The sequence below is a fragment of the Anser brachyrhynchus genome, assembly GCF_964034855.1.
Source record: "Anser brachyrhynchus genome assembly, chromosome: 3".
NCBI classification, from domain to species: Eukaryota; Metazoa; Chordata; class Aves; order Anseriformes; family Anatidae; genus Anser; species Anser brachyrhynchus.
Window position 1 is genome coordinate 60,264,628 of NC_137696.1, and position 24,429 is coordinate 60,289,056.

At 43.9% G+C, this 24,429-nt stretch overlaps 1 protein-coding gene and 1 long non-coding RNA gene across 7 annotated transcripts in view; one reads left to right on the plus strand and one right to left on the minus strand.

The window, feature by feature from the left end:
* ARID1B (AT-rich interaction domain 1B) overlaps nucleotides 1-24,429 on the plus strand; it is a 326,453-nt gene that overhangs the window by 142,232 nt on the left and 159,792 nt on the right. The gene's annotated exons all lie outside the window — the stretch shown is intronic.
* On the minus strand, nucleotides 723-23,942 carry LOC308192383. Its single transcript, XR_013948767.1, has 2 exons — nucleotides 4,189-23,942; nucleotides 723-1,161 (listed from the first exon to the last, which is right to left on the minus strand). It is a non-coding gene; the product is annotated as an uncharacterized lncRNA (long non-coding RNA).

A 24,429-nucleotide genomic window follows, 5' to 3' on the forward strand; every position in this document is an offset into this window, starting at 1 on the left:
TGAATTGCTTTAAAAGCATATTTAGATGAATATATATACAATGACAGAGAATAAATGGATTTTGTTCTCCTTTTTGTGATGAGACCACTCTTCAGAAAGTATATTTTAAATTAATCATTGTGTTGAAATCATCAGAAAGGAAGACTCAATTGCACAGAAAACATAAACGGAACAAGCAATGCAGAATCCGAGAGCAGAAGCTAGGTTATGAAATCACATTCACTGAACTCCATTTTTTATAGCGCTACAATGAGCCCGGCTCTGGTTTGTTTGAAATGTGGAAATCTACCTGAAGTAGCTACACTGAAGTCAAGACTTTTATGAACAGTTAAACTCTCAATACCTTAAGTACACTGTGGAAACATGGATAGATGAAACTGAATGTTAGATAAAATTGGATTTGGCATAGTGAATTTATATAGACTTTTTAGGTCTGTGCTATTTCTGTGGGATGCTGTTCTGTTTTGAATCTAATTTTAGCTTGGAGAACTCATTTGATTTCCTTTTTCACATCCATATGGGCTCATATGGTGAATTTATAGTCTTTTTACTAGGTTTTCATTATGTTAACTCTATTATAGCACTATTGAAGCAATGCCATAGTTCATATTGAGATATAAGCTCTTGTATTTCGTCAGTGGAAGTATTTTTAGTGTTAGTTAAACATTCCAATATCAGGAATGATGAGTTGAAAACAGTGTTGTTGTTTTATTAATGTAATGTAATGTAAATGGATGCAAGAGGAAGGCATGGTAAAATTTGGAAATAACAGATTTTTTGTCCGATTAATCAAATAATTAAGAAGTGCTGAAATTTAAATGTAGCACTTAAGTAGAATTAATATGCTTTGCAAATGTTGAAAGACATTATTTAAATAATAAAGAAAACAACTGAAAGCAGCATCCTCAAAGTACATGGTACCCTGTTCCCTTTTAGTGGTTTGATGGCTCGTGGTGGGTGCATCTCTTCATAGGGGTGCATGAGATCCTCCTGCTCGGTCCTTCCCGTTGTGCATGTACATGTTCCTGTCTTGTCGTTGTCTTCTGTCTTCAAGGTGGGGCAGGAGTGAGAACAGCAGCTCTGACAGTGTTTCTTCCTCACATATCAATGCCAAGGATTACATTTCAAGTGCTCTGTGAAATGTGGTGTTCTGTGGAGAGTCTGTTATGAAAAGTGCAAGATTTATACAAATACAGCTTGACAGTTATGTGTTTCTCTAAAAATACCGGCTACTTTCTCTGCACTTCTCTGGTCTTCCTGACTTAGTGCTGTTGCCCTCCCCAAGGCGTCCGGTTTGGGTGTGTAAAACGCCGTGTCCAAGGCTCATAGATCTCTTTCCAAGAGATGACAGAAAATTGGAAGCAGCCCTCCCAGGAGTGTGCCAGAGACGTTCCCGGAGGCGGGATCGGCATGGAGGAAGGATGGGCGCCTGGAGGAGGCCCGGGCAGCCCTGACAAGGGCCCAGGAGGGAGCCCGCTGGCATCCCTTCCACGAGGGAGGGTGGGAATGGCCGGGCCTTCGGGGAGGACATCTGGGGAAGAGGAGTTGGAGCGGACATCGAGCAGCGGGAGCTTGTCTAAAAAATAAAACGGAGGGTGAAAATGGAGGTGGGGACATGGGAAGTCATTGTGAAAACGGGCTCGCTGATGAACGAGAGATGGGAGGTGAGGTATTAGTTGATGAAGTTGCCAGGTAATTTTATTTGTTCCCCATGTTTTGGGAGAATAAATTGCCCATCTCTTGTGAGGACTCCTGTACAATTTCTTTCTGATATTGGATAATTCTTCTTCGCGGTCTCCGGCCTCGCAGATATATCTGTGAAATCTCTCCCAGTTGTACCGCTGCTGGTGCTTGCGTTCCGGCGTTTTTATTGAATCGTTTTGTGCCTCGCCGCAAACAGCCCACGTGACGCGATGGCAATAATGTCCGAGCGCTGCCTGCGCCAGGATTCCCGTCACGTGCGGCGTAATGAAGGCAGGTTTTAATAAGGAGACGGCAGCGCGCTCGCCGTCTGCATCGAGGCAGAAGGCAGTGCGTGTCACATATTTTATGGTCGTATTTTGATACCCCAACGGCCCCCGTGTTTGCGCGGATCGTTTTTACAGCCAAACTCCGGAATGAGCTGCAGATGAGCATTCCTGTTTAGGGCACTTCTGTGCCACCATGGCAATCTTTTTTGGCCTTGTAGTTGCTTCTCCCTCGGCAGTATATGAAAAAGTTTTATCATCAGCTTTTCTTTTGCAATGAAGAAGTATGTGCAGGGAAATAAAACATAATTGCATAATTTGCTGGGCAGGCTTTGACCTGAGCTTAAAGGCTTAAATGACTAGAAAAACCTACCTATTGCTGTGTGTGTTTGTTTTTTAATTAAAAACGTGTGAAAGGAAGATGTATCCTATACCGCTGCATAATTAACAAAATATGCTTAACCTGAAATATAATAGAGAACATAAATGGATGAACAGAAGCAGAAACAGCAAGTCTTGCAGAGAAGTCACTGAGGACTTCTGTTGTTTATTGATATTTAACAGGAAAGCGATACAGTAGGAACAGATTCGTTTTTAGCCTGAGGCTGAAGCACGGATCTTTTCACCATTCAGAACTTTTTAGCAGGATCTATTTGTGTCTGCAGCGTGCCTTTGAGGAAGGACAAACAGAATGAAGTTGTATGTATCGTTTTTACATTAATTTAAAAAAAAAAAAAATCTTTTGTCTGTAGAAGTATGGGCAACCGTATGAAATAATGCATGTAATTCAGGTTACATGATGTCAGGTTTGCTTAAAATATTTCCTTAGTTTGTCTTTCCCCATGCTTTTCTCTCTCCCTTCTTAACCTTCCAACACCTCTCCCACCCCCAATAAGAAGGGAAAAAGAAGAGAGAAGAGGAGAAGGAAAGGAAGGAAAAGCAGTTAACTTGCTAATGCTTGCACGTTCACTCTGAACCTGAAAATTCATTTCTGCAAGGTCAGACACGCTCCCTCTCCGCATGGGACAGATGGGGAACCTGCACGCTGTGCTCGTGTGAGACCGCGCGGGCTCCGTTCACATGGCTGTGCGCGCTGCACGTTGCCGTGCCTCACTCCGAACACGGAGCTCCTCGCATTCGCTACCCTGGCTCGGAGGTTGCTCCATTACTTAGGAACTTTTTGCTCACTTCCAGCTTAAGTGCAAATCTTACTGGGAGTTTATTTCCATCTCTGCTTGTGCCAGATCGTCCTTTCTCTTACTTAACTATCTTCCCTCTTGCATTTATATTTATCTTCTGATGCATTTGCCAGGCATAATTTTAATGTAGATGGTTTATTTTACTGTAACTTTTTTAAACAGGTATGCTTCACTTGTAACTAATGATGTACATAAAAAATAGCAGTCTAATTTTTCTGCAGATTAGGAGTAGCTCTCTGTACAGTAATAGTTTTGGAAACCATTCATAATACAACATGCAGTATTTCAGAGCTGGTCAACTTCTGACATCCTTTTTGCTGTCCTTGGTTATTATGTTGTTATTTATAGCATCTGAATTCCAAACTGTTAAAATTTATTATACCTCGGGAAGTCATGTGGATTAAATGTGAAGAAATATATTTTTATATGTAATCTTTTCTCTTCCCCTGCAGTGATACTGTGTAGTAAGAGCACACCAATTTCATTTCTGGAGACCAAGCCTTTGCCTCTTGTTATGTTTTCAGAGGAGCACATGCAATGTCAGACTTACGGTCTGGCACACCATTATCAGAAGTTAGTCTGTACATGTTGTCTCCCCTGGACTCCTTTAACCCCTCTTTGGATAATTCATTAGAGTTCCTTCACATAAATAGTAAATACTTCGCCAGTGCTAGGTTGCCCTACAGGTAATTTTCATACACTGTGGAGCATATGAAATAGCTAAACCAGGTATTTCATGGACCTGAAGAGAAATAGAAGATTGAAATTTGTTCTGTATTTAGAAAAACTAAGCACTGTAATTCAGAAGTTCAGGTTCAGGATAGTGACCCTGGCTGCTCTGATTCTTGGCTTTTGAGGTAAAAGGCTGGTTTGTGTCTTTTGATCTTTGAGGTTTCTGGTTTTATACAGCTATGAGAACATCCCACAGATGCTGTCTTTGTTTTACGGTGAGCAAGACCGTTTTTAATTCCAAATTGTCTCCTTGTCTACTACAGAGAGCAGCGTAACAAAACTGTTCTTACCTCAGGAATTCACTATCCTTTTCATTTTATCTGAACAACTTCTTGATGAAGGAATCTTCCAGCCTTTCTGTAATAGTATTTTATGTCTGAACAGTTGAAAGTGTAAAGATCAATGCTAACAGCCAACAGCTGACTCGCGTCCAGGCTTTAAAGATCATTGTGGAGAGACGGGATTCAGTAGCTCAAAGGTCTTTGTGCAACAGGGTAGCTTTTAGACCATGTTTTGTTTGTCTTGGCGTCCTGACTTTTTTTCCAGTCGATACAGTTCGGTTCAGTCCTTCTAAAACATGTAGCTTCATAAATGGACGTGAAGCCTAAAATCCTGGGTTCACACTGTTTCCTGGTTTGTGAGGAATGTGGAGATGTCCCAGTTTATGGTCGGTTGGTCCATCCCTCAGTAAGGAAGCCTGTGTCTCGGGACTGGACAGCCCCACGACTGGAAACCCTTCGGCTCTGCCTGGCCGAGGTCTGTTGTGACAGATACGGCATTTGTAACCACGGAGCGCGTTTTGGCTGCGAGCACGTGGGGCTGAGGGAGTGGAATTTCTTACTCCTGTCCTTGATGGCAGGATCATGTGAAATGAACTGGCATTTCTAGCCTATTTTTAAAATGATTTTGTTCATGTGGTGATAGATAGAACCGCCCCCATGTCCTTTCTTTCTCTCCGCTCTCGTTGGCCCACCTTTCAAACCACAAGAATTTGCTTCTTCTTTCACCCTCCTGTGGAGGTGACCTTCCCTTTGCACGTACCTTTTCCAGGGAGGGGTAACAAATCCCAGCCCTTGCTGCTGACCCTCCCAGGCTGTGTTCTGGCTGGGCAGCAGGTTCCTGTGCCCCTTCCCGAGTTTCTCCACAGGGTGGTTTTGAATCCCCCCTAAACCCAGATAGCCGTCACCCTGCGTGTGTGTGCAGCCGGGCCGTTTGCTCCCAGTGCCAAGGCCCCCTTCCCATCCACACCGGCTGAAGGTGCATGCCCTCTGCAGTGGCAGAAGCAGACCAGTCCCTACAGATGTTCGTAGCAAGTAACGAAAGGCCGAGGAACACAACTATATCCACGCAGAGACGGCTGGACTGGATGTTTTAAAGTCTGTCGGGGGGAGACCCCTTTGTTCATACAGCGTGCTCAGGCTCCTTCAGCAGCCTTGCTGAGCATTACACGGCTCCTGGCCCCTTCCGAGGCCCCGCATGGGGCTCTGTCTGAAACACCGTGGAGCTTGTCCCAGGCTCCAGCGGGGCTCTGGGAGGCAGGTCCCACAGCTGGTCTCTGCCTGAAGGGCTCCGGGACCTCCGCTAGCTGTGTGAGTGCGCGTGGGGCACCTTCCTGGACCTCTACGCTTTAGGAATGTAACTGTGGGTTTGAAAACAGGCGAACTTCTAGTAATTGGAGTTCTTTAAAACATGTAGCCCATGTGAGTGTGTTCAGTCCTGGCATTCCTCTTCCCCTCCCTCCCCTCTGCCGCCCAAAAATTCTTCTGAAACTCCTGTCTGGGTGCAGTGGGGTTGAAAGCCGAGGTGGTGCTGAGCACGCTCTCCCATATACCCAAGGGAGTACGGTGGGGTAAGGCGGTGTCGGTACGGCAGGCAGGCACCCTGCCCGGGCAGCCCTCCTGGGTGACGCCGTGTGTCTGTACCTGCTCCAGCAGCGTGCCACGAGCTGTGTGCGTGTCGAAGGACTGCAACTGCGATACACGACCTTTCTTTTCCTCTCGAAACCTCTCTCTTGGTTGTTTCCCATTATCTTCAGCGAAGTTTCGCTGTGCTCAAGTTTTACGTTCAGGCAAATCTGTCATCGGTCGTTAAAATGTTTGGTTGGTTTTAAAACAAGGCTCCCTCCTGTTCAGAAGCACACCGTCCCATTTACTCGAACATGCCTAGCCATGTTACTGAGCTTTGCTCATGTTCTTCTAAATGAAAATGTCACACTTCCTTTTCCAGCAAACTTGTGAAACTGGTCGAACTAGCCTGACACAGCAGCGTAATGCTGCACTCGCTGCTTCTTTAGCTTTGTAGACAAAATGCAACCCTAACAATGCCCGTGTCTGGCTCGGGGTAGATTAAAGCGTGTGCTTTCTTGTAGGATAAATGATGTGGAAATCTAACTCACCTTGATGTGTCCTTTCTGTCTTTCTCTCTTTTCCTCCCTCCCTCTTTTCTTTTTCCGCTGCCCCTATCTCTTTTGAAAATAGTGGAGAAAAGTTCAAAGAGATGAGGCTTGCCCTTCCGCCGTGTGGCGTGAATGAGGAGTGATAGCTGGGGGAACGGCGAGAGGAAAACACAGCCCAGCTACTGAGGCTGAGATGGCGGCTTGCTCCTCTCCGGGTTTTTAAGCCCGCAGAAGATGGGAGGAGATAGCCCATTTGAGGAGGGGGGAAATCCTACTATGGGTCACTTGAGACCCGGTGCACTTTGAAGTAGTTTGGGATCTTCAGCTTTGTGACATTCTTACTAACGCTATTTACACAATATTCCTTTTTGACTGCTTAACCCAGGAAGGTGGAGGTCAGAGAAGCAATTATCATTGGCAGCCCCCTCATTTCCCATTTATGTGACGGAACGGAGCAATTCCTGGGTTTCCAAAGCTAACGCTAAACCATTTCCAGCAATGTATATTGAATTTCTTCATAGTCTGCCTGTTGTCTTCCACTCTCTCCAATGTACTTATTAAATGTACGCTTCTGTTCCCCTTTGTCCTCCCCCACCCAGCAATGCATACCTCACATGCACGTTTAACACAGCAGTAAGCTGGAAACGAGTACTAATGCTGCCATGGTAAACTGAGCTAAGATGTCCCTTCTAATTGCCAGTATCTTTTGTAAATTTAAATATCCGAGAATGTCAAAAGTTGCTTACTTAGCTGTAGTGCTCAGAAGCATAGAGATTAATGTTTGCCGTATTAGAAAAATGGGGGAAGGGAGGGAGTAAAAGAGTTGTGCAGTTCTAAGGACAGAATCCAGAACAAGTTTCACAAAACAGCACTAACTTCTTGCATGTGGTGATCAAAATGGCAGTGGCACAACTTACTTTTAATGGCCCAATTTGCAAACTGAAGAATGACCATGAAAAATACCTTCTAGGATTTTGAGGCCAATGTAGATACCTTCCTCGTGTCGATTAAAGAAAAAAAAAAAAAGGCAGACTTTTGGCTAGTGCCAGGCTGTTTAAAAGGCAAAGCAAACCAAAAAAGGTGGGTAGATAGGAAGCGTATTGAATGGCAAAAATGGTACGTTCGTGTATTTGAAGTATGTGCAAAAATATACTCTATCCCCTCCTCTCCTTTATTTTCACTTCAGGGTAACAGTAAATAAGAAAATATACCAAGATTTCAATCCTGTGTTTTAGTTTATTAAAATTTATAGAAGCTAAATACTGTTTCTTGCTGTTTGTTTCATGTTCCCAGGGCTGGTTTGTTTATCCCCAGGAAGAGGTGGGAGTGTCTCTTGGGATGCTAGCCTCACAGTCTGAGTCTGGGAACAAATTCATCTAACACAGCACTCCTAAATTAAAAGAAGAGTTACTGGTTGGTGGTTATGGAAATCTGTTTAGGTGAAGATATACCGCAGAATCTAAATTTAATTTGGAAATTATTATGGGCAGGCGTGATAGCACCTAATATTCAGGGTGTCTGACATTTCCTATTGTAAGAGCCTGTTTTTAAGTTGCTTACAGATCATTTTTTTTAAATGTTGAAAATTTCACAAAAAACAGCTCAGCTTTTTCTTTAAAAGGAGTTTTAAGAAAAATGTGTTTAGACTTAATTGAAAAAAAAACAAACGCAACTCCTCCTCTTTAAAACAGATCTTGCAGCGCCATTGTTTTTTAGCAAAAGCATAAAAAACCAACTGCGCCTGTGGTCAGTGTGCAGGGTAGATCACTTACCATTGCCACGAATTTGCCCACGTTACCCACATCTGGAAGATCTGAGCTCGTGCGGACGCCTGCTCACCCTAGGAGTGCTGCTAAATTCCTCCAAGAGCCTTTCAGCATCCCCTTCTCCCATGCCAGCAGCCATGGGCTGCGCCTGGTGACCTAGTTTTAGGGACCTAGTGTAATGTTCTAACACCCAGGGTTGTGGGGGGGTGGGGGGGCGGTGTTAAAAATACCCGACCTTGGAAAAACGTAGAGTACCTTCGCTGTATGAGCATCTGGAAGAACGCGGCCTGTATTTCATGAAGTACGCGTTGAACGTCCATAGTCTCCAGTGTTCATGTTCTAATCAGTCACGATACATCTTGAGATTTGCATGTTTTTTTTTAGAGGGAAGAATTCAGAGAAATAAGCCGACTGCAATCTGAAGCAAATATATCTGAAATTTTCCCTTATGAGATAGATCTACAGATCATTTGTATGTCCCAAGATTTTAGTTTGGGCTGGCTGTTTCTGTGAAGTTGCCTTTAAACTGATGTAAAGGCTTGAGTTACAATGAACGTGGTTACCAAAAGCCTTCCTGCAGGTGGGAAGGCTGTGTTAAACGTGATTATTAGACTTATTGGTACTGTTTTCCAAGCTAGTTATGAACCTTACTTTAATACCGTGCTCTTCCAGCTTTCACTATGACTTTGGCACATAAAGAAGCCTTTTGTAAAAAAGGTAGGGTTTCATACAGGCCTTTTTCCTTGCTTCCGAATGTTAATATAGCTCTTTTCACTGCTTAATACAAATTTTAAATATCTGAAATATTCCACTGATAGGCTGTTAGTCACAGTGGGAGCCAAGATAATCTGTGCTCCTGAAAGGCCATTGAAGCAAATACTTCTATCAGGAATGAGTTTGGGCTCAAGGGTTAACTGCTGCCTCTGTTAACACCTGTTATATAGAGCAAAGGGAGAAAACTTGATCAGCTTTGACTACGGCCTTTTATACAGCAAAAATCTCTCTGCCTTTTTACAGATTTATATGTATATATATATATATATATTTTACCTTTAAAGTACCTGACTTTAAAGGGGATATCCAAATGTCTCTCCGTGGAGACTTAAAACAGCCTTTGTGGAAGTATTTTGAGCAGTGTTAATAACAATGGTTTCTGGCAATTGCAAAATGGGATCTGACCAATTTTAGTAAAATAGTGGCACTGAACCCACAGAGCTTGCTTTTGAAATGGTGTTTCAGTTTGAACTGAGTTAAAGTGATGTTTTAAGAAACAGTTCTGCACCTTGCTGTAAATGATAGACAGCTGCTAGAGGAGGTAATGATCTGTCTTCATGTTTGATGCCTTCTTTTATCAGTCCAAGGCTTTTCACTGAGTCAGATCTATTGATAAGCATTAGTTTACTTCCCAGGAAGCCTGCTTTGCATTGAAATGTCGTGGGCTTGGGATACTAAATGCACGCCAAGCAAGAGCTTGAACTCAGTCTAATGCTGCCTGGTAAATTACATGTTTGCAGAGAGTTTAGCAAGGGTAATAGCTTTGTAACCCCCAAAATGTTAAACGGGGTCATTTTTATCTCCCGTGAACAAATATTGGGGGAGAAAATAATGGGGTCATATAGAAGGTATCCTATGCTTCCCTTTGCTTTATGGAGTATACTTTGTGGAGTTGTGGTGGGACTGGATCTCTAGAAAGTTTGGGGTAAAATCTCTGCTTCACAGCAACGGGTGTGTGTGTGTTCAAAAGAATGAAAATGGAAGAGTGGGAGGAGAAAGGCGATCTAAATCATCACTAGTAATGAAATTAAGCTACCTCTTCAAAAACAAAAAGAAGTTTTTAAAATGAAAGACCACAGAAACAACGTGGGGAGACAGAAATTTGGTTGGATGCAATTTTTTAATCTAAAATACTAGGGGGCTTGCTTTGTTTTTCCTGTTGTGCTTGCAGGGTTCCAGGTGCAACGCTCTAAATATATATGGTCACTTTGAAAGCAGAAGCTTAAATATAATGCTGCTCAGTAATTATGTTAACTGCATTGATGGAGGTTAGCAGAAAGCTAATTGTAACCTTGGGGAGGAGGAAAATAATCTGGATATAGCGAACAGGATTTTTAACAACACATTATTTTACGTTTGTTTTAACTTTTAACAAGAATGTATTAATACTCTATATAGTATAATAATATAGATTTTTTAAGATTCTGGAAATTCTATTGTTGTAAGACAGACTGGAATGTTAACATTCACATTCGCTGATTTAATCTGATGCTTTATCTTTCACTTGTGTGCTTTTCAGACGGCTGCCCCCCTTTGCTCCCTTTCTGTGCTTTCATGTGTTTTCTGTAGCTTCTGTTTCCATACCAGATTTTATACTTCACCATACCGTGATGAACATTCATAGATTGGGTCAATGCCTAATATATACTTTTTGCACTATTTGAAAATACTGAACTATTTTTTTTAAACATTTTAATTTCTTTTCATGTTATAGACAGCATATTTTGCTTAGCTGGTCATTATAAGAGATTTATGTAGGATGCACAGTAGGTGATATTGATTCCTTGCGATTTCTGGTACTCTGATTCCACGTGCACGCCCCCCACCCCCCACTCACCAGCATTACAATTAGAAACAATTTAGAATACAGGTTCAAAAAAAGCAATTTACGATACAGAGATTCTTTAAAATAAAATGTCAGGGTACAGTCTCTTTTTGTTTGTACAACTTTTAAGCCATTTCCGAGAACAATGCAGTTAAGCTGTACAAATGTGCAGTGATTGCTTACAAAAAAAATGTTTGCTTCTGTTTAATACTTAATTTTAAATAATAAAGGACATAGTGTTATTTAAGCTCGCAGATAACATCATCTGAGAAAGGTGGCTATTAATTTCAAAGAGAAGATGTGATCAAAATAGGGGAGAAAAAGGGAGGGGCGAGCATCTCATGATGGTTCCTGAAAGAAGATGCATCCCATTCTGTGTATCTGTGGAGAAAAACGAGCTGCAAATGCTGAAATTTGCTAACAGTTTTAAAGTAGAGCTAATGTGTGGCATGCCTTGGCAAGCTGCATCTTGCCAATTTTTCTTCATCCCCTCAAGCATATGCCTTGCTTGCATAACCAGTTTTTTAGCCACATGGATTCGGTGTTCCACGCTGCACGGAGGCTGTGCAGATTTATCGCTAATACTAAAAGAACATTCATGTTAAGTTGTTTGGAATAGCAAATTAGCTCTAAAAAAAATCCTAGGTATTACGTTAAAAATAAAAAGGTGATCTGACGAGCAGTGGGGATGCTCCACAGAGCGTGTCACCCATCTCTGCATTCACCAGCTCTGCGCTGGAGAGATCTTTGCCTTGTGAGGAAACTCCCTCTAAATCTCAGGCTGCCCCTCAATGGTCTTCAGCTTGGCCGGAAAATACTGAAGGCCATATGGCCCTCTAACATTTTGCTAATGCTCTTCCAAATCTTGGTAAAAGCCTTTCTTTCCAGCAATGCTAGGGTCTTGCCTGAATCAAATTAAATTTTCGTTCCTTGAAAGAAAATGTTATCAGCCTTCCTAGCAGCTGTGAGAACTGTGCTATGCTGATTAGATGTGACACACAGAAGAAAAACTGCTCGAGCAAGTGGTGCTTGTGATTCAGTAGGTGACGCTCTTCTCTCTGGAGCAGCGCCCAGTCGGTGCCCGGAGTGGTGTCAGGGGGCAGCACGGCTTTCCCTGGCCCTGCCTTTCGGGTGAGGTGTGAAAGCAGAGTCCTCCAGTCAGGAAAACGCAATGGAAGAAAGGAGGCAGCACGAGAGCTTAGCTTGTGCCTAGCAAGCGCCCACAGCGGCCTGCCTGCCTTCTGCCCGCGCGCTGGGCCCCAGATCGGGGCCTACGGCATGGCCAGGAGAGGCCTGGCGGTCCTGATGAGGAGGAGAGGCCGAGCTGTGGCCTTCTGGGTGAAGTCAGGCTCCCAGTTTCCATGGGGGGAGGTTTCCTGCTCTGAGGCATCGGGAGGTTCTAGGGGCAGCAACCGGTTTATTCCCGTAACCTTACCTTTCATTGAAGTCCGCCGCGTCTGCCTTTCTCCATCTGGAGAAACCTCCACAAGAACGTAGTGTGGGCCTAGGCTTTTGACCTTCCTGTAATTCTGAAGTATTAATAATAAAACGGTGTAGGTGGGAACAGAAGCTATTCTGAAAATCCTTTCTTGTTACGTTATGAATGATGGTGGGCTCTGCATGAACTTAAGGGTTTTCAACCGCTCTGTGAAGTGCCACGAGACTCCGGTTTGTGTTTGCTTTGTTTTGTGGTTGTCTGGGGTTTTGGTTGGTTGGTTGGTTTTTTTTGTTTGTTGTTGTTTTGTTTCGTTTTTTGACTGGAGAACACCAAGTGTCAGAATGCTGCTAGTTTTAAGATAATTCAGAAATTGTGTACTGAAGTACAGCTGGAAGCATTTGCAGAATGGCAAGACAGATGAAGTACATATATTGAAGGAAGCTATTAATCTTCCTTCAGAATACCCTATGCAAGCAAGAATATTTCTAAAAATTAAGCAAATTCTACATACGTATGGTCAAGAGGGCTAGCATGAGTTCAGAAGGCATGCAATAGCAAGAAGATCCAGTATTCTTACAGAAGATTACACTGTCACATATTACAGCATCTGAGTATCTCAAAAGGTTTAAAGCTTATTTTGTTACATTCAATACAGAGCATATGTGACTTGCCATGAGTCTGAAAAAGTCTTTTTAGAAATGCAGTTTAGGAGTGTCTCAAAGAAAGCATCAGACTGGTACTTGAAGCTCCAAGGATATTACTACTCCTTTCTCTCCCAAAACTTGATGCCACTGGACTGCTTCTACCAGTGGAGGATGAGTGGGCTCTACCCCAGCATTACTATTTTTTTTGAGCTAGGCGTAAATCTGGCAAGCAATACAAAAGGTACTTGCTGAGCTGGAAATTATATATATATTTTTTTAATTTTCAAATATATTACTGCAGAAAGTTAATTTTGTTTTAATGTTTATTTTTTTATTACTAACTCTAGTGAGTAACGGTGAGTGAAGAGATCTCCTGAGCTCTGATTCCACAGTCACCGAAACAGATAGCTAAATGGATCTACCCATGCCCAAATGGAAGTTGTTTTTGCTTATTAAAATCTAAAAAGGGAAAATGACGCATGGAATCAGTGTGTCCTGTTTCTTCTTCCACCTGCACACATGCTTGCATCCCGGTCTATTACCATAGTCACAGCGTTGGTTGTTTCCTAGTAAGTGACTGAATAAAAGCATGGTTGCTCTTCCCAGATCAATTTGAAGTCCTAAATTGCTGTCTAATTCTGAACAACATGCGTGCGGTACCCACCCTCTTGTCCATGAGAATAACCATGTATTTCAGATGCAGCCAAGCTTCCCGTCAGTTTAGTTAAAGCAGCTTGTGCAAATTTATCTAAACCAAGCGTGTGTATAAGCGTGTGCATGTGTGAAAATGAAAAATCTTTTCTCTGAGCAGCTAATCCTCAGTGGTGGGGGACTAAGCACGGTTTCTGTTGTTTTTTCTATGAAAAATAATCAGTGGTGTTTCCCTATAGGCCATTTTCCAAATGCTGGGGAAGAAAAGAAACATCATATTCCTTTCCCCGCTGTCTCTTCTTTTCTAGTATTTTGTTATTGCTGCTGCTGTTAACAAGTACAAATAAGAATGTTATATTATTTGGCTGCTTTGGCTTTTTAGGAAATCTGTAAATTATGAATAATCTCCGTTCTTGGGTATTTAAAAATAAACAACAACAACAACAAATCCAAAGCCCAAACAAACAAACAAAGCATTCAGCATGGTTATCTGTTAATTGCTCTCTATTTTTTCCACAGCCTGAAGAAGGCCCCAAGGCTTACATGCCACTTACGAGCTAGCTTTTGACTTGCAATATGTGTCTTACAAGCCTGTCTTCCTATTCTCGTTTCATTTTCTTGCCTATTTGCTGATGCAACACAACTATTGAGTTGACTTCTTTGGGAGCTGTGGTGTGGGAGAGACCAGTATGAGATGACTTATTTTTAATTTTTAAGGTAGAGTGGCTTTTTTTTTTTTTAAGTTACCAGAGCCCAACAGAAAACAAGTAGGCTTTTTTTTTCCCCTTCCCTGTGATTTTGAAACATGGAAGGTCTAAAAGCCAAGGCATAGCAAGAGCCTAGCTCACGTCAGATCCTTCGTGGAGGACGGACCGAAGGGGACGTGGTGTGGAGCGCTCAGCCCCACGCAGTGTGCCTTACAGTCACGGTCCCACAGTGCGTGGCTGCTGCACGTGCGAGTCAAGGTAAATACTTGCACCGTTTGGCCCCAAAGAATTGATTTCATTATGACTGTAGAACAAAAAGGGGGAGCTTTTCAGGCATAGAGGTTGCCAGTATATTAAACTAGTAGGGAAAACGTTGTTCTTTGGGACTTTGGGAGGAGTACTTACAAAATTCAGAAGAGAGTTACTGCCAGCAGATTCTCATTTATTAATTGCATGTGTTTACAGCCCAGACACCGTGAGCTGTAAACTATTAATTCCAAAGAGAAGCAGCTATCCAACAGCCTGTCATTTTGCATGAAAACACAAATATTTTGTGCTCTTCTGTGTGGGATTAAGTATCTAACTTTTAATATATTCCGGCGTATAGGAATATATTTTCTACCAAACGCTGTTGAAAAGTGAATATGAGTGAGTTGCATTCTTTCCTTAACCTTCTCTCCCTTTATTTTCCTCCTCTCATTAATGGACTGTCTTATTAGGTGCCGTGTACTGGTCACTTAAGTGCACCAGCTGGAGAATGTGTGTGAAATGAAAATTGAGATGTTGATGACTTGAAGGAAGCTGTGGATCATTAGCAGAGCCTTCCCTCCTCCTTTTGCTCTTCTAGATGCTTGTGTGAACGGGGGGTGGAGATAAAGGGAATTTTCTTCAGACTTTATTCAGTGAAATGCTCCAACTATGCAGGTACCATCCGTCAGGAGAGTACTTGTGTGTGCGTGCGTGTGTGTACATGCAGGGAACTGGAGGAGATGGAAAATTCAGTATCATCGCGTCTCGCAAAGCTGTATTCCATTACCTTAATACATAGCAAAGCATAAAAGCAGTGCGGGTATTAAAAGATTTACTAACGTTAACGTTTTGCATCTCGCTCTGAAAATACCAGTTATTTTAAACATAACAGCTTTTGTGAATAATTGTGAAAATTAGTTTTCCTGTGTTTGTGACTGAAAGATGACTGAATTATATGGTTTGGGGTCTTACCAGTTAGTTGGAAATACTTTTTTTTTTTTTTGTATTATGCAAACAACTGCTTTTACACAGGTTTGCTTTAAGACCATAACACACAAACTCTATAGAAAGAACAGTGTTTACGTGCTGATTTTTGTAAAATACAGCAGATTTACTGCAGCCATTCTAATTTTTCACCCTGTGGAGGTGCAGCGTGGAGCCCTGTGTGCTGAGACATGCACGCTTTGCAGGCTGCAGCTCGTTACTAAAGATGATGCTATCTGCGCAGCAGAACTGTGGATCTCATTTTGCTCGCTTGTGGTTTTCAGATTTTCGCCTTTGTGACATAGAGGTCTGGATGGGTTTTCAGGAAGGCAGCGTGCACTTACACACTTAGTGCTGAGAGAGAACAAAAGTTAGAGTTCTGTAAAGGTTTGTGCGTTATGTTAACTGAGGTCTGCGGAGGAGAACCACATCTAGGGGGGTGGGTGTGTATTCATAAAGCTATTTTACCAAGAATGTAATTTTCTCTACTATTTGTGTTTTGACTGATTGCAGAATTTGCATGGAAACGTGGGTGCAACGAGGCTAGAGAACAAAATCTAATCAGGCCAAATGGAGTTAATTCCCATAACTGAAACTCAGGAAGACTTGTAGTTGTGATGTTAGCGTCAGCTGCCTTTTGCGAAGACAAGTAAATTGTGTGCCCTGTAGACCAGGGAGGATTTTCCACTGAAAGGTAGTCCGTAAGATCCAAAGCCAAATTTAATGTAAGTCTGCCTCACCTTTGCAGTCATCATCCTCCTCTGCCTAAAATAACCTCCAGCTCATGCACTGCTTTGAACGGTAGCTTCTGTTAAAGAATTGCACTAAGAAATTATTTTTATATGCATATATATAGATACACAGATGCTAATGCTGTGGAGGTGAGAAGACATCTGCCTGATAGCTCTGAGCTGTCATGGTTGGATCTGAATTAACACCGTTTTGGTAGTAAAATTTGTCTTGTATTTTACTCTTGTTTTGAAGAGTTTGTCTTCGTCGTTAGCCCAAGAAGGCTGGCCGTGTAATCCAACAGGTACTTTACCCCTTCAAAATGGGATTAGGTTAGACTCATTGTCTTCATATTCAGCAGGCCTCCATGAAGACAAGAAACGTAAGAAAGAGCCAGAGCGAGTTTTCTTTTATTCCTACTTACTCTGAGCTATCAAATTAAAAAGTTATTGTAGCTACTCTTGATAAAAGTGAAACTGGGAAGGGGGAGGGTTTGAAGATGAAAGAAAAAATGATCTGTTAACTTTATAATGGCTTATTTTCCAGTACAGCGTTATCTCTAAGGATAGGACTGATAAACCTATGCATTTTTTCTTTTAAGATGATGTTAATAGCTTCAGTTTGCCTGAAAAAATGTATCCTCAAAAGGAACGAAACATTGGCAATCATACCAAAATTTTGCTAATATCTTCAGAGTTATTTACCTTTCCTCATAAATAGCTCTGAATACAAAATTTGGGAAATCTCATTATTTAAACAAAGTAAATTGTGTTCTGCATTTAGTCAATTAGTTCAGGTTTCACCAAGGTATGCCACACAAACGTTCTTCCTCTGGTAAGGCGAGTGTGAATTAGTCAATGTAACAAGTTCTAATAATCATTCATCCCTTTTCCTAAGGCAAAAGTTTAAAAAGTTGTTTTATCTTAAATACCAGAGTGAATTAACCTTTCAGACTGAGCTTTCCAAGATGGAAAGGCTGGCTTTGCATAAGAGGCTTCCTGGACTCTGCCTAACAAAGCCTTTTAGAAGAGTGTAATCTTCACCCCCCATACTTCTTGGCATGTGTTTTGGGCTCCCTTAGCTTGCAATAGCAACACCAAAGTGTCAGGACACCAGGTTTAGTGTTTGCGATTTGTTGCTCTGGCCCAGCTTTGTAACAGCAGTAAGTGACCAGGAGCAGGAACTGTGCTGCACCTGGAGTCCTCTGATGGCCACCTGGAGTCTTCACAGGAACAGGTCCCCCGCTCATAAAAGATCTCTGTGCGTGTGCGTTATATCTGTACTTGGGTGCCTGGCTTACAGGGACTATCTCCGAGGGAAGAGTATTTATGGGGTGGTTTAGGGATCACGTTCTTCTGTTCTGGGACCAAATGTGCACGTGCAGAAGTCCTGTCTCGAGGTGCCATTTCAGAAACACCTGGGAATTCTGGATGCTTCTGTCTCTTCCAAAGCAAGGTAGCACACTGCAAATAAACAGAGAGCCTTCTATGTAACATCAAATTAAGCTGCAGAAATCTTTGGTGCAGGGTGTTGCAGATGCCACAAAAAGTATATGGGTTCGAAATAAAGATAGGATAAATTAGTGGAAGAAAACTCCATCAAACATTACTTAGTACAAAGGTGTGACCTCTGGTTCAGAAAGTCATGAATTAAAAATGACTGAAGATAGGAGAGATATCTTAAATGGATGCATATAGCCAAATAAACCACACTTCTCAGCTTAGTGGGTGGCTGGAATTGTGAGTGAACCCATATGCATGCAAAGAAAGCCAGAAAAAAAAATACTTCCTCAGCAGTATCTGCCGAGGAACAAAACAAACGTGACCCCTGCTTTCGGTTGCTCTGCCCAGTACTTCGGACTGCTTGCTGGAGCTGAAGAGGGGAGGGCCTCTGTTCGGTTCGCTCAGGTTGCGCTCGCTCTCCCTCTCTGCCTGGAACTCCCAAGTAGCGATTTTCTTGGTGCTAACTCATCCCACCCTCCGGAGAGCTCTGACAGATCTGTTCTCTTTTCTCTGGCTGAGGAGTAGCTCCCTCAGTGAAATGTCAGCACCGTCCTCACGTTCTGGATTGTTCATCTCCTACAGCCAGTGTCCACCTGCCCTCTCTGCTAGTATCGCAGAGAAGCCGATGGTCTTCATCGTGTCTACAGAATCTTGGCCAAAAGGAGAGGAGAGGTCGGGGCCTTGTCAGGGGCCCTTATTTATTTACTTCTCAGGACAAGGTAAAAAATCCTAGCACACAAGGCGAGTTTTGTCCCGAGGCAATGTCAGAACTCCACGTGAGTCGCAGGGGCTTACGTGCTCGTGTTTTCCTCCAAGGGTTTGAGGCTTACTTTTATGTCTTACGTGTTTTGTAATCAAGACAAAAAGGAAAAACATTGTAAGCTGAGGACTCCCTCAGCTTTCTGGATCTGTGGCCAGAACATCTTAGTGCCTGGTGCTCCCACCTCAGAGGTTGTCACCAGCTCAACGGCGCAGCAAGGGTCAGTTATGGAAGTGGAAGGCATGCGATGACCCAAGCATGCTCCACCATGCCTCGGGCATCGCCAGCAGATTTTTTCTCTCAAGTTTTAGAGATTACCTTGAGTTTTTTCTTATGTTTACCAAGCACTGCACCCTGTTGGAGCCTGAGTGATAGCTGCTAGATTTGGGAGAGCAGAGCTTCCATCTCCCGTGGACTCTGGAACCTTCCTTTAGGTAAATGGTATTTGGTGGGAAGTGCAACTTGGAGCTTACTGTAAGGGCTATTCGAAGGAGATGGAAGAGTTATTTACTCATAGCCGTCCTGCCTCTAAGCTGTGTTCCTCTCATGTACTGTCACAAACCGTCCTGTTACCCCTCTCCTTGGACTCCCTTAGGGGAAAAAAGAAAAAAAAAAACGGGTCAGGAACTGAAAGTGAGGAGCACACACCATTGATTTCATAGCAGTATGCAGGGCACGTGGAGGGGGTCATATTTGTCTTCCTCCTCTGCAGATACTGCTGAGATAATAAAATTCTTAGGCTTTCTGTGCTTGCATATGGTTTCACTCACAACGAGAATGTACACATAGACAATATTTATACAAGAAAAGTTACCTATAACTGTAAAATACACAGTTAAAAACAATTATTGAAGAATTTTATGCTTGAACATTTCCAAATAAAAGCCATGTTTATGAAAGGTTGTGGGGAACCTAATGAAGGATATTTCATTCTGATGGAATACATTAGCTTTGTTTCAAGTTTCTTCTTTCAGAAATTGGTCCCATTGTGCTGTGGAGCATGTAGAGTTCTGTTTGTAAGTCTCTGGATGCATGGTAGCAGATGAGAACTTCAGCAGGTTGTTGAATCACTAAGCTGTAGCTTCTTTGGCTTTCTCCATATCCATTTGGGTGCCTGGTTTTTGTACACTATTAAGACAGCCATGGTTTTCCAAACCCTAAAAGAGACTCAGCTTCCTCCAATGACCACGAATTCTCATTTTTGCCCAGATCTACTACAATAGGGTTATTTTCAGGAAAAAAAAATGCTACTGAGACTGTGTAGTCCATATGAGGACTTCTCTTGCATACAGCAGCTTGGCAGGATCAGCAAGTAGGTTGTTTATTTGTGTTTTGGGGTTGTTTCCTACCCCCATGTGAGCACTGACGATGATACTTGTTCAAATCGGGTGGAGGTATCTAGGAGCAGTGGCAATCATCTCACAGTTGGTCTCCTAAGGTTGTATCCAGCTAACCTCTCCGCTGCTTTTCTGCTGATCTTTCATTACTGAAGAGCTTTGAGTTGCTTGAAGTGAATTATAAATAATGCATTTCTGTATTGTTCTCATGTTTCTTCTTTACCTGTACCTTTAGGGGTTTAGGTTTTCAGTGTTATGTATGGTAAAACAAGTATCTTGGCTTTTTTTTCTTCAAGAATTGTTGTCCAGTCTGTTAGTTACTTGTTCCTCCACTAGGAAAAACACGATGCCTTTCAAAGTGTTCTCTTCTGATACGGGTTGCACTTGGAGGACTGCATTAACTGGCTTTGTCTTCTGTTTCAATCTTGCTTTATTAAGTTGATGATATTGGGACTGACACTCTGCTAATGACAATTTCATTTAGTGGGAAAAGGAAGGGGATGGACGGCAGCACTCATCTAATCATGCGGCCATTCGTCTGCATTGGCTCCTTTCACATGTTCTCTATTTTCATAAGTTTTAAGAGGATTGGACCAGTCTGTCAAATATTTATGCGTATATACTTTATTTCCCCTTTTAAGTGCTAGTTCCACAGCATGGATAGAGATGTGAATAATTCCTACGAGGCAATACCGTCCTTCTTAGAACTTTTATTTAAAAGCATTTTTTCAGAGCTTTGCGATGGTGTGTGTTCAGTGTTGCTATTGAATTTTGGAAGATTTGGAAATGGAGATCTAGTTACCAGCAAGGGAGTATTTTTAAGCTCTTCTAAAATTTTGGAAAGCTTATTTCAAGGAGTGGGGTCACTTTGTTTAACATGCACTGAAAGGGATAGCATTTGTTGTTGTTTTTTTATGCTTTGTATCTTGTAATGGTCTTGTTGGCAGTTACAGATAGTCATACGTACAAAGAATTAGTGTTTTCATTTGAAAATGTTGTAAGCCAATATAGTCCATGTAATAGGTATCTGGCATTCCTAGCATAAACAGTCCATTTGCTTTCTGTGGGCTGTAGTTGCATGATTTTTCAGTTGTTACTGACTTGTTTCAGTACAAGAGTGAAAAAAGTATCTTCTTCTGTCTTAAAGTCACATCTGCTGCTTGCAGGTCACTGCATCTGAATTTATAATCGCGCATGTTAAAGCACTGATAAAATGCAGGTGTGTTCTTTTCCGGAAAGATGGTGGACATTTGTATTTTTTCCCCTACGTCAGAGTACTAAATGCCTTTCAGTTCCTGAAGCTTTTTTCCCCTAGGCCTCACCACTGACCATTAGCTGAGATCGTCTTAGAGAGCCTGCGGAGGCCTATAAAGTGTCAGCTCATCGCTCCTGCAGGGCCCCTCAGAGCTGCTGGGGGGAAGCAGGCACAGTGGGTGAGGCTGTACGGTGTGCCTTTAAGGGCTTGCTATCAAAGAGCAGCATTCTTACCAAGCTAACTACCATGAGGTAATATGATGAGGATGAGATAATTTGGGTTTTTCAAATAATTTAGCAGGTCAAGGTAACCCTTAGGTTCCTCTGAGGATTTCAGCTTTGTTAGATCCATTAAAAACTACACGAAGGTGGCTAGGAATTGTGCCGGATGCTGGCCATCCTGCATGGAGCATGCAGCTTCTCGCCCTTGCTAGCCACCTTCCCCCAGCGCAGCAGGGCCGGGGCAGGATTCCTGGAGGAGACCTGTCAAACCGTCCCCTGCAGTCTGTGTGCCCGCGAGGCCCAACAGCAAGGAGCTCCAGTGCTGCTTAAGCCGCTGCAGTTCACTTTTCCCTGCGCGGAGGGCCTAGGTGACGCCAAAGGTAGTGCCTAAGGCTCACAGCGGGTGTCTGGCTTCCTTTTTTCTGCTGAGGGTGGCGGAAGGTGACCGCTGGCACTGCCCCCATGGGGAGAGGCACGAGCCTCCCTCTGCCTCCTCTGGGGGTCACGGCCGCCTGCTCGCAGGGCGCTTTGACTCGGGCCGCTGCTGGAGGGTGTTAGTTTCGGGGCAGAGGGGTGGGGGGAAGAGACGAGGATAGAACAGGGCTGGATTTTTGTCTTTGACAGCTCAAAAACAAAAGCAGAAAAACCTTCAGCCTCGGCATTCCAGTGCTTGTAGGGGGGCATTTTTTAGGTCTTGTAAAATGGAGGGGGAGGGATGTGAAAATAATGATCCAAGTACCTATTACAGGTTCACGAACTGTATAAAAAAGAATCTGAAGCTGTTTCCAAAAAGTTTCATGTTTTGTAAAGCTTTTTCCTTGTTTTGAGCCCAAACTCGGGATTTTTGAGTGCTTCCGCTTGGTAAAATTGACTCCAGTTCTGGCAGAAGGCAAGAAACATGATTATTTTTGGCATTTCTCAAGAATCTTTTTTTCCGCTATTTCTAATACTGGTCTTCAGAGCCATGCCTGTGCCCTGCCCAAACTTACAGAAAAGTTCATTTCACATGGTGGGAAAAACAGCCCGTGTACAGTTAGGAGTAACAATTGCATTAGATTCAGTCAGGTATATATATATAATGCACACATGGCAGTCCTTAACCAGTTTGCCTTTTCTCCTCTTTAAAGCAGAGGAGTTTTTTTTTTTTCTTTAATTCCTTTGTGGGAAAATGTGCACTAAGTGTGATTAATATGGCCAAAGGTTTTGGGTCAGTCCTGACAATTTGTAAATGTGGGCTTTGTTTTCTGTCAGGGTGGGAGTTGTTTATATTAACCTTTTCCACAGCAATAACTGGAACCAATCTAAGGAAGAGATTCACACAGAGCTTTGAATATTTTTAATGTAATTGTCATGTGGCTTCCGTGGCATTAGATACCGTCACCCAATAAATATATTATTTCCCTTTCTAGTCACTCCACATTTAATATTAAGTAATTATGCCGGTATTTGGATGTAATAATTGTTTTTTTGTTGTAGTTTTTTTCTGTTTCAGAGAAAGACAGCATTTTCAAACCTAGGTCATATTAGATACATAGTGGCCTGATTTTCAGAGAAGTGAAATTAATTGAAAATGCGAGTGCTTATCATTTCTGAAAATTAGGCCAATTATTTCAGTGACTAAATACGAACATAGGTATCTACTTGTAGGCAATCGAGTCTGAAAATTTGTAGCATTAGCTTTTATATCTGGGAATCAATTCCTTGCTTGTCTAGTGCGATCTCAAGTGCTAAACATCAGTGAAATTAATTTGTTACGGTGTGTGCACAGGAAAATGTTTGGACACTTGAAAAATAAACAGCTACACGAGACGTAAGTTTTGCCTGACACGTTTAGTACCAGAACAAAGCGCACAGACGTTTATCTCCCAACCTTTGCAGTTAATACTTTATTTTTCCCAACTTAGCAGCGCCCTTTCCACGTGCGTTTTTATCTCGTCCTGGCTTTCCCCCAGTCCCTGTCAGCACGCGCCCCCCACCCCCCCCCCCCCATGTGTAGTTTGAGGAGTTAGGATTATTTTGCTTCGAGCTGGCAGGCCCGAAAGGGATTTTTGAGCCCTCGCGGAAGAGCCGCACGGCCACAAAAGCTGATTTTAAAGAAAAATACCCCAAAAACCCCCACCGCCGGCAGGCAGCGGCCGGCCGGGCAGCGATCGCCTCACGGCGGGCGCGTTCCCGGCAGCCCGCGCGCCGCCGCCCCTCCCCCGCCGAGGCTCCGCTGCGGCGCGGCCTCTCCTCTCCTCCCCCCGCCGCTCCCGCTCCCCTCCCCCGCACGTAGGCGCTTGGAAAGGGGGAGAAAAAAAAAATTAAAAAAAAATCTCCCAGCCTGACTAGAAAATCAGCCTTGTTTCCTCAGAAACCGCAGCTGCTGCGAGCGGCAAACACGTCAGGCCGGCCCTCCGGCACGCACAGATGTGCCTTTGTACGCCCGCCTCAGCGCTGCCCAGGGCGGGGGGCGCTGCCCGCACCGCGCCGGGCACAGGCAGCCCCTCAGCCCCCAGGGCAGCCCCTCACGGGAGCCCCTGCCCAGCGCCGGCCGCTCCTGAGGAAACTTGAGGAGCCCAGCCGCGGGGGCGGCCGGCCGAGCCCCTCCGCTCTAACTCGCCCCCCTTTTTTATTTTTTTATTCTTTTTATGTTTCGTGTGGGCCCCACCGACACCGATGGTCCCCGAGAGCTGGGGGTGGCAGCAGGGGGAGTTTCGGCTGAGCGCGGAGAAAGCCTCCAAGCGGCGAGCCCTCAGCCGCCGCGGTCCCCTTGCCCCTGCCCCGCGCCCCCCCCTCCTTTCTGAGCACAACTTGGGGCCTGGATGGGCCGCGGCTCGCTGCGCGTAATTAACGCGAGCGGAGGGTGGCTGGGAAGGGATGGAAAAACCAGGCCGGGGGGTGGGGGGGCAGGGAAGGGGGAGAAGGGGGAGGAGGAGGAGGAGGAGGGCGGGAGGAAGCGGCGCGGCCCGGAGCGCCGCCGCCGCAGACAAAAACAGGTCTGGTCGCGCCGCGGCGGGGGAGGGGCGCGCGGGCCGCCATTGGCGCGCGGCGGGGCGCGGGCGCAGCTGCGGGCGCGGGCGCAGGGCGGCCGTTGGGGCGCCGGCACCGCGCGGCCATTTGGCGGGCGGGCGGGCGGCAGCCTTCGGCGGGAGAGCCCGCTCCGGGCCCTGCCTCGGCTCTTTTTTTTTTTTTTTTTCCCTTTTTTTTTTTCTCTGTCTTTTCAGTAACGCACAAACGAAGCTCGCAAAGCGCCCCTCCTCCCCCCGCCCCCCCCCCGTTAACCCGCTGTTGTTTACTTCCCTCTCCTCACAA